This window comes from Octopus bimaculoides, chromosome 18 (genome assembly GCF_046866305.1).
Source record: "Octopus bimaculoides isolate indiv1 chromosome 18, ASM4686630v1, whole genome shotgun sequence".
In the NCBI taxonomy this organism is placed as follows: Eukaryota; Metazoa; Mollusca; class Cephalopoda; order Octopoda; family Octopodidae; genus Octopus; species Octopus bimaculoides.
Window position 1 is genome coordinate 46,816,973 of NC_142945.1, and position 10,000 is coordinate 46,826,972.

The following is a 10,000-nucleotide window of genomic DNA, read 5'->3' on the forward strand; positions in this document are numbered from 1 at the left end:
ACCGTGATGTTAATGAAGAAGATAATGGTGTGATGATGGTAGTGGCGATAATGATGATGATGGCGATGATGATGATGGCGATGATGATGATGGCGATGATGATGATGGCGATGATGATGATGGCGATGATGATGATGGCGATGATGATGATGGCGATGATGATGATGGCGATGATGATGATGGCGATGATGATGATGGCGATGATGATGATTCCGACACTTCCCGCCACTACCATCACACACACACACACAGGTGTCAATGAAATTAGTAATGTAGCTGAAAAACGTTAAACACTCCCATACATACGCACGCACACACGCACACACACACATATACACGCACGGTGATATTAATACTCAAGCACGTGTATGTATATGTAATTATACATGTTATGTATTTCTATACTGTACATGTGTATATTCACATGCGTATATATACATATACATGAATGAACATAGAAAGCATTATATACACAGACATGTTATATATATTTTATAAATACATACGTATATATATATACGTGTGTGTGTGCGTGTGCGTGTGCGTGTGTGTGTAATTATGTATGTCTATAGGATAATTGTAAGTATATAAGTTTCCCTTTGGGGCTATAGATTTATATACACTCGCGTATATACACAACGTGGTCATTTACATCCATCATAAAGTCAGCCGTACTTTAAGACAAACATATGTTATTTTTCCATGAGTGTGTGTGTGAGAGAGAGAAAGAGAGAGAGAGAAAGAGAGAGAGAGAGAGAGAGAGAGAGAGAGAGAGAAAGAGAGAGAGAGAGTGTGTGTGTGTGTGGGTGTGTGCGTGTGTGTAATGCAATGGGAAAGAATATGTGATTTAATTACTTCATCAAAATAGCTACTATCAAACGAGGGGACTGAGAATTCGGCGTTTTCAGAAGCCGTCACCAGATAAGAGCGAGTCGCTCTAGTAACGAGTAGCTTGTACTTTTCCGGATCTGGTACTCTTAAAACAATATAAACATGTACTCCACTCACGTGCGTGATGGACTGTAATAATACAGAAAGCTGAAACTGCTCAGGAGAATTCAAACGTGTACTCCCACTGCTACCCTCTTAAACGGTTAGATGGGTGCTGATGAAGAGGTAAAAAACATTCCTGAAATATAGCATATACGCACATTACTCATTTTTCATCTTCGATCTCATTGTTTGTTTAAATCTGAAGTCTCGGATACGAAACGTCGTAACAAAAGCAATGAGGCTATAATTTCTATACAATAACGAAATACTGAGTACCTACAATTCATTAACCTTTTATAAATGCCATAAAGTAGGCACGGCCTAACATAACATTGGTTAAAAGACTGTTTCGATAAAAAATGTATAACCAGATAAATGGAGCAATCTCCGAAATTGCAAAGATAATCTGGAACTCGACTGAGGATAGAAAACTCCGAATGACCTATCCTTGTTTTCCTTGTATCGTCTTTCTGGATGTTTTGTTGTCCCTTTTTTGTGGATGTTTTGCGTTCTTGTCCGATTTTTGTATTATATATATATATATATATATATATATATATATATATATATATATATACATACATATATATCACGGTATCGACCAGACTATCGGATGTTTTTATACATCGCGGTTCATAAGGGCTTCGCATCGCTTTAACTCTTGACTGATGCCGCTCAACTGTTAGGTGGGTAGGCCACGAACACCCCTGAACGAGACGCTAGTCTGTAGCCTGTCTAGCTATTGGTTGACTTTGCCTTTTATCTTTTCGGGGTCGATAAAATCAACTAGCCCCCTGGCACGAAATTTCTAGCGCTTGCCAAAATTTGAAACCATCATTAAATAACAGTTTAAAACGGCGATTTGGCATAATCGTTAGCATCCTGGACGAAATGCTTAGCGGTATTTCGCCCGTCGCTACATTCTGATTTCAAATTCCGCCGACGCCGACTTTGCCTTCCATCCTTGGAGCTCGATAAATTAAGTACAAGTGAAACACTGAGATCGCTGTAATCGACTATTCCTCCTCAGAAACAAAAAAATTTCAGGCCTTGTAATTATAGTAGAAAGGATTATTAAATAACAGTTTTATTAGGCTCCATGCAACTTAAAATTTCGTAGATTCGTCAAACGAACCATCTCGTCAGGATCGTTGAAACCGAACGAGTCCAAAATGGGCTCAGGATTTTGAGCTGCTATTTATTGGTCAACGCAAGGTACATAGCGTTATCAATTTGGTAGCGACAGCGATAACAATTGTGTAATCCATCTTGAATTCCTAGTACCACCTGCTAGAACAGGATGTTCAAATTCTGTACTCCTATCAGAATTCCATCGTGTTATAAGTAGGTGAATTGGGATACGCTGTTTGCTAACTCCGTTATTCTATATTTATACACAAGTATACATTACACAGAAACGTATACACACATATATATATAGCCTAAGCACATGCACATATACACACACAGATAAAAACCTACTTTAAACACACACACACACACACACACACACACACACACACACACACACACACACACACACACACACACACACACATGTATATATATATATCAGTTAACAAACATTAAATATGCAAGAACAAGCAGAAAACAAACACAGAAAGTTGCCAAATCCTGTTCTTTACATATACATTTTCAATGTGACTGCGTGTGTATCGTTGGCGACTTTCTTTCTCCGTCTTCCCTTCTTTGGAATTTTTCTACATTTCTGATGAAGAGCTCCGCTCGAAACGTGAAATCCTCTTTTTTGTTTCTTTCCTTTCCTGAGCGTCCAATAACACAGTACTTGTACCACGCCCTCGCGCTGCTGTTTTTTCTTGCTTGTTCTTGCTTGAATTGACTGTATACATATACATACATACATACACACATATATATATGTGAGAGAGAGAGAGAGAGAGAGAGAGCATATATATGTAGGTGCAAGAATGGCTGTGTGGTAAGAAGCTTGCTTTCCAACCACATGGTTCGGGGTTCAGTCCCACTGTGTGGCACTTTGGGCAAGTGTCTACTACTATAACCTTGGGCCGTTCAAAGCCTTGTGGGTGGATTTGGTAGGCAGAAACTGAAAGAAGCCCATCGTATATATATATATATATATATATATATATATATATATATATATATATATATATATATATATATATGTATTTGTGTGTCTGTGTTTACTTCCCCGTAACTTAGCGGTTCGGCAAAACAAAACAAAACTGATAGAATAAGTACTGTTTACAAAGAATAAGTCCTGGCGTCGATTAGTTCGACTAAAGGCGGTGCTCCAGCATGGCTACAGTCAAATGACTGAAACAAGTAAAAGAGTAAAAGATATATATATATATATATATATATATATATATATATACAGAGAGAGAGAGAGAGAGAGAGAGGCAGAAAGCAGAAGGGAGAGAAAAAGCGTAGTAGTAATGGTGATGGTGGTGACTATGGAGGTAGTCATGGTGGTGGTGGTGGTGGTGTTAAAGTAGTGTTGCTGTGACCTCTCTTTCCATCTGGTGACCCCTAAACCAGTCACACTACTTGAACACATCCTTGAATCATTGATAAAAGCACATTATTGGCATACCAGCATGTGTTACTGGAGCTGTTGTTGTTGTTGTTACTGCTGATAATCTGTTTTCTTTTATAAGTTTTGTTGTTTTTCAGTAAATTCGCTATTTCAGTAAACCACAACACAGTGCCGCGTAACCCCCACCTTCTACCTTCTATCTTTCACTCGTTTCGGTCATTAGACCGTGGCGACGCGGGGACACCACCCTGGAGAATTTTAGTCGGAAGAATCGACACCTGTACTTACATTTTAAAAGTCTGGTACTTGCTCTATCCTTCTCTTTTGCTGAACCGCCAGCTTACAGGGTCGTCAACACCAAACACCGGTTGTCTCGCGGTGATGGGGAACAAACACCAGCACACACATACACATACACACACAGAGGACAGGCTTCTTTCAGTTTCCGTCTACTAAATTCACTCACAAGGACTTGGTCGGGCCGAAGCTATTGTAGAAGACACACACACACACACACACATATATATATATATGGATGGATGGTTGTGCGTGTGTTTAGTGGAACAAACGGAAGAAATAGAGCAAACTTAATATATGAGTAAATATTCTTTCTTCTTTTAAATTATCTATATATATAAAAATGAGAATGTGTGTCTGTCTGTCTGTCTGTCTGTCTGTGTGAATCCCTAAAACTCGAGAACTACGCAACCAATTTCATTCAAATTTTACAGATGTCTTACTTAGGGTTCCAGTTGTGTTTTAGTCAAAAAACATTTTAACTTCTTGCAGAGTTCGAGCCCACAGCAACATAATATCTCCTCCACTATTTAAGTATTACGTGTCAAAAGTGAAACAAAAACACTCATGTCAAATACTTTCACTTTAAAAATGAAACTATTCTACTAACTGAAACAATCACATTTCGATACTGTAATGACAGATACTTTCAGAGAGAGAGAGAAAAGGAGAGAGTGAGAGAGAGAGAGAGAGAGGGGGGGAGAGAGAGAGAGAGGGGAGAGAGAGAGAGAGAGGGGGGAGAGAGACAGAGAGAGAGAGAGGGAGAGAGAGAGAGAGAGAGAGAGAGAGAGAGAGAGAGAGAGAGAGAGAGAGAGAGAGATGTATATGTATACATATAGATGTATATGTACACGTTATTCCACTAACTGAAACAATCACATTTCGATACTGTAATGACAGATACTTTCAGAAAGAGAGAAAGAGAGAGAGAAAGAGAGAGAAAGAGATGTATATGTATACATATACATGTATATGTACACGTATATGCATAGATATATATATATAGATATAGATCTATATGCATACATGTATATGTATACACATATGTAGATGTATATATATATATATAGATGTACATGTAATATGTACACATATATACATATATATACATGCATACAGATATCTATACATATATACACCCATCACACACAAACACATGCACACAAACACACACATTAGTCATTTGTTTTCTTATCCAAAACTACGTCAAAAGTACTGAACGGATCTTTATGAAATTTGGAAATTATATTCTATGCATAACGGCCATAACTCCCATGAAAATTCATATATTTTTGATGTTGATGAAATTTTAACCCGAACATAACAAATGAGCATTATTTGTAATTCAACGGTACAACAGTGTAAGACTACCCTTTCAGATATACTTTCATTGTGATTTCTGCAATGTGGTGCATAAATTCTCAAGTAAATGAGACGCATCTTTGCCTCCACTGATTCACTTGCAAAGTGTTGAGTAAAATTATTTCGTTGCAGACATCCTTTGGGTCTTTTTATTTATCACTACGACACACATAGTCCCCAGTTGGTAACATTGATTTCAAGGGCCTCCTAGATGAGAGACTGGCATTCCACTTAATGTCTATGTTCCATGCTGGCATGGATTGGAGAGTTATTAATGTAGAAATATGGTATCGTAGCTACTAACAGTTGAGGGTTGCGTAGTCTAGACGGCGTTTTTAGATTTCATTATTCTCTTTAACCCGGGCAAAGCCGGGTATTTCTGCTAGTTTGTAATAAAACTCTCAGCTTTGAATGACTCCGAAATTTCCTAGCTATTAAAAAACAATATATTTATACATAGTCTGTTAAAGTCTGTCATACCGGCCATGACGAAGGGAAATAGCCCTGAAACTCGAGTCGCCTTTATATATTTATATTTATATATTTATATATTTGATCCTTTATATTGAACACTCAATATTTCATCTACATTCAATACTTTCTTTCATGGTGCCATCCATTTTTATTTTATTTTATTTTATATTATATATTGTATATTATATTATATAATGTATATTCCATATTCTATACCCCACATTGGTTCTGCAGGAATATAAATAAAACATAAAAAAACAGACAGTGTTGGAACTCTTTTAAACAAAATAATATATTCCTCTATACACAATCATACAAAAAAAACACCTTTTTTGTATTTATTTTTACTCGCATATATATATATATATATATATATATATATATATATATATATAATACAAATAATAAATGAGTATATGCATATATACGTACATGTATGTACATGCCTACATCTACATGTATATATAGATGCATATCTGGGTACAGGACTTTGCAAAAAAAAAAAAACGTGAACAAAATGATAAACAGAGTACAGAAAACACAGAGGCCACATAGAGAACATTTCCTTCATCAGCTGCCACCATTCTAAAACTAAGCGTTTCGAAGAGTTTGGGCAATATATATATATATATATATATATATATATATATATATATATATATATATATATATATAGAGAGAGAGAGAGAGAGAGAGAGATATCAAAATCAGCAACTGTGTGTCTCTTGAATTTATATATATATTGCGGGCAGAAACGAACTACTGGCATCTCTAGCAGACGAGGTGTCAAGTACAGAAAAGAAGCAGAAATAGCCCGAAACCAGGCTGGTATGCTGGTCCTGTAGCTAAAAAGTGACATGGGTTCGCTCCCCTGCTCGCAATATATCGGATGCAGCTGTGCATCGTTAAGCAGCTAGGGATGTCCTCTCGGGGTTAAAAAATCGCAGTAAAGTCCGTTCGATAGGAACAGCCATGTTGACGTGGCTACGAACATTACTTGCTAGTTCAACTACTGCGATCATCTCTTAGAGAGATTTGAGAACTAGCTTTTTAGCATATATATATATATATATATATATATATATATATATATATATATATATATATATATATATATATATATATATATATATATATATATATATATATGTGTGTGTGTGTGTGTGTGTGTGTGTATAGATATATATGAGGAGTTTCTTTCATATATACGACAGGCTTCTTTCAGTTTCCGTCTACCAAATCCACTCACAAGATTTTGATCAGCCCGTGGCTATAGTAGAAGACACTTACCCAAGGTGCCTGAACTCGGAACCACGTAGTTGAGAAGCAAGCTTCTTACCACACAGCCACGCCTGTATTTTTTGTTTTAATTGTTTAATTTTCTAATTCTTTCTCTATTATGCCAACAAGACACATTTTAAAAACTTTTGCTCTTTTCATTTTAGCCTTAAATTATATATTTTCCCCCCCATAAACCTGACATTTTCGAATACATATTTACCCTTAACAATGACTGTAATCAGAACTTTGTTAGAAACGTATGCCAAAGCAGGGGAAATTACCGCTATAAAAATCTTCCAGAGGTTATTACCCCTGATAATACCTGGTGCTAAGTTCTACCATAATCTACCATCTGCAGTCGTAAATAAGCTAACATGTGACATTTCAATAAAATAATCCATTATGTCACAAAAGGCAAGATAACACAAACAGACACGCACTGGCGTACAAACATATACACACACAAATACATGCATACACACACACACACATATATATATATATATATATATATATAATGTATGTATATATATATGTATGTATATATATATATATATATACGGCGGGCTTCTTCAGTTTCCGTCTACCAAATCCACTCACAAGGCTTTAAACGGCCCGAGGCTATAGTAGAAGACACTTGCCCAAGATGCGCGAGCCGATTGCAAGGTCGTGAGTTCGATTCCCGGCGGCGCACTTAGTCCTTGAGCAAGACACTTTTTGTCACGTTGCTCCCAGTCTACTCAGCAGCCATAAATGAGTGTCGTACCTGTAATTCAAAGGATCCGGTCTTGTCACATTCTGTCTCACGCTGATTGTCCACGAGAACTACGTTGCGTGTACGCGTGTCTGTAGGTATACCCAGCCTCTCGCACGGTAATTTCACGAGCAGTCTGTTCCGTTGATCAGATCAACTGGAACCCTCGTATCGTAACCAACGAAATGCCAAGTAGTAGTAGTAGTAGTAGTAGTAGTAGTTGTAGTAGTAGTGGTGTTATGATGGGGTGATAGAGTAGAGTAGTTTTAAGTTTCATTGTCGTTGTAACTACAACAACTCAAAGAAGTGAAGGTCGTAACAGGCAGGTCTCAGGTGCGATGTGTTGAGATAGAACTAAATGTGCTTTAATTTACAGGTTAATTTCTGTAATTAGAGATCAAAGTGATTTAGCTTATTAGCCGACTGGGTACACAGCAGTGCGCGCGCGCGCGCGCGTCTGCATGCATGTGTGCTAGTGTGTATGTATGTACGTATGTGTTTGTATGTGTATGCATATATGTATGTTTATGTATGTATGTATGTATGTATGTAGAGTTGTATGTCTATATGTGTGTGCGTATTTACGTACACATGTGTGTATGAATCTAAGTATATATATGTGTGTGTGTGTGTGTGTGTGTGTGTGTGTACTTACCTACGTACACATAACACACACATACACACAAACGAATAATAATTCAGAAATGCAATTCGGTTCCCTCTTTCTCTCTCTCTCTCTCTCTCTCTCTCTCTCTCTCTCTATCTATCTACCTATCCATCCATCCATCCATCCATCTAGCTAGCTGTTAATATCACTCTTTGTCTCCTCCTCTTCCTTTTCCTCCTCCTCCTCCCACTTAATCTCTGTGCGAGTGCGCGTGTGTATATGTGTGTATGTGTATATGTCTATACGTATGTTAGTGAAAGTTTAAGCGTAGCACCACTCATATGCAGACCAAGGTTTGAGTAAATGACTACATATGCCTCCGTATATGAGAATAAAAGACTTGTATATGAAGTCTCTGTCTGTCTTTCTCTCTCTTTCTCTCTCTCACACACACACATACACACAGTCACAAACACGTACACATCCCCCATCGTCACTCAGAGCAATGTACTCCTTCCACCGCCACCACATTCTTACATTCCATCACAACCCTTCCGTGATCGCCACTACCTGCCCCTACACATAACCACTGCCCTAGCAATCAAGAAAGCCGCTATGCGGTCATGGACACGCTAGAAATAGAAGCCGAATTTCTGCACATCTTGCCCTAACGACCTACAAGAAGAGAGAGAGAGAGAGAGAGAGAGAGAGAGAGAGAGAGAGAGAGAGAGAGAGAGAGATAGAGAGAGAGACGCATTGGCTACAGAACGGTCCTGGCGGTGCCAACTTGAATGAATGACGGATGAGCTGAATCTGGGCTGACCTGGGGCTAAACAACAGCAACAACAACAACAACAACAACAGTAGTGACAACAGCAGGAACAACAAAAACAATAACAACCACATTGTACATATACACACATATACACGCACACACACAATCCTCCTCCACTACTTTCACTTCCAAACACACACAAGTATACAGCACCACCACCACCACCACCACTACTATAATCACTACAACAGCCATGACTACCACAAACACAGGTACTGTTACCAACACCACAACACCACCACCACCAACAGCACTAACATTACTACCACCAGCGCTACTGGCTCCACTACCACCACCGCTACTACCACCACTACCACCACCATCACCAATACGACGACCACCACCACCACTACCACCACTACCACTACCGTCACCAACCCACTACTACCACTACCACCACCCTCGCCACCACCACCGCCACCATCACCACCGATACCACGACGACGACGACCACCACCACCACCACCAACAACAACAGCACCACCACACCTGAATGTCTTCGATCATTCTGCTTCATCAAGCTTTACCTGGAGTTAAAATGTAACGCTTGCTTCAAGCAACAACCGCCACCACCACCACCACCACCACCACCACCACCACAACTACTAGAATTACTACTACTACTACTACTACTACTACTACTACTACTACAATACATTGTATTGTATCACCTTAGTTTTAATCTTAATCCTAACTTTATTGTAGAAATTCTTGAGATGATTTATGGATGTTTCGGGGCAAATTATGTGTATATGTGCGCGCGCATGTGTGTGTGCGTGTGTGTATATGTATGCGTGCTTGTGTGTGTGAGTGTGTATGTATGCATATACACATACACACATACCTACATACATA

At 38.5% G+C, this 10,000-nt stretch overlaps 1 protein-coding gene across 11 annotated transcripts in view; it reads right to left on the reverse strand.

The window, feature by feature from the left end:
* Positions 1–10,000, reverse strand: part of LOC106877380 (solute carrier family 28 member 3) — a 178,255-nt gene that overhangs the window by 77,191 nt on the left and 91,064 nt on the right. The window contains exon 1 of one of the 11 annotated variants that reach the window (XM_089366119.1): positions 1,009–1,124. The exons of the other annotated variants lie outside the window; for them this stretch is intronic. The gene's annotated coding sequence lies outside the window, so the exon portion shown is untranslated. Of the gene's footprint in view, positions 1–1,008; positions 1,125–10,000 lie in introns of those variants that run through there. 11 annotated transcript variants of the gene reach the window in all.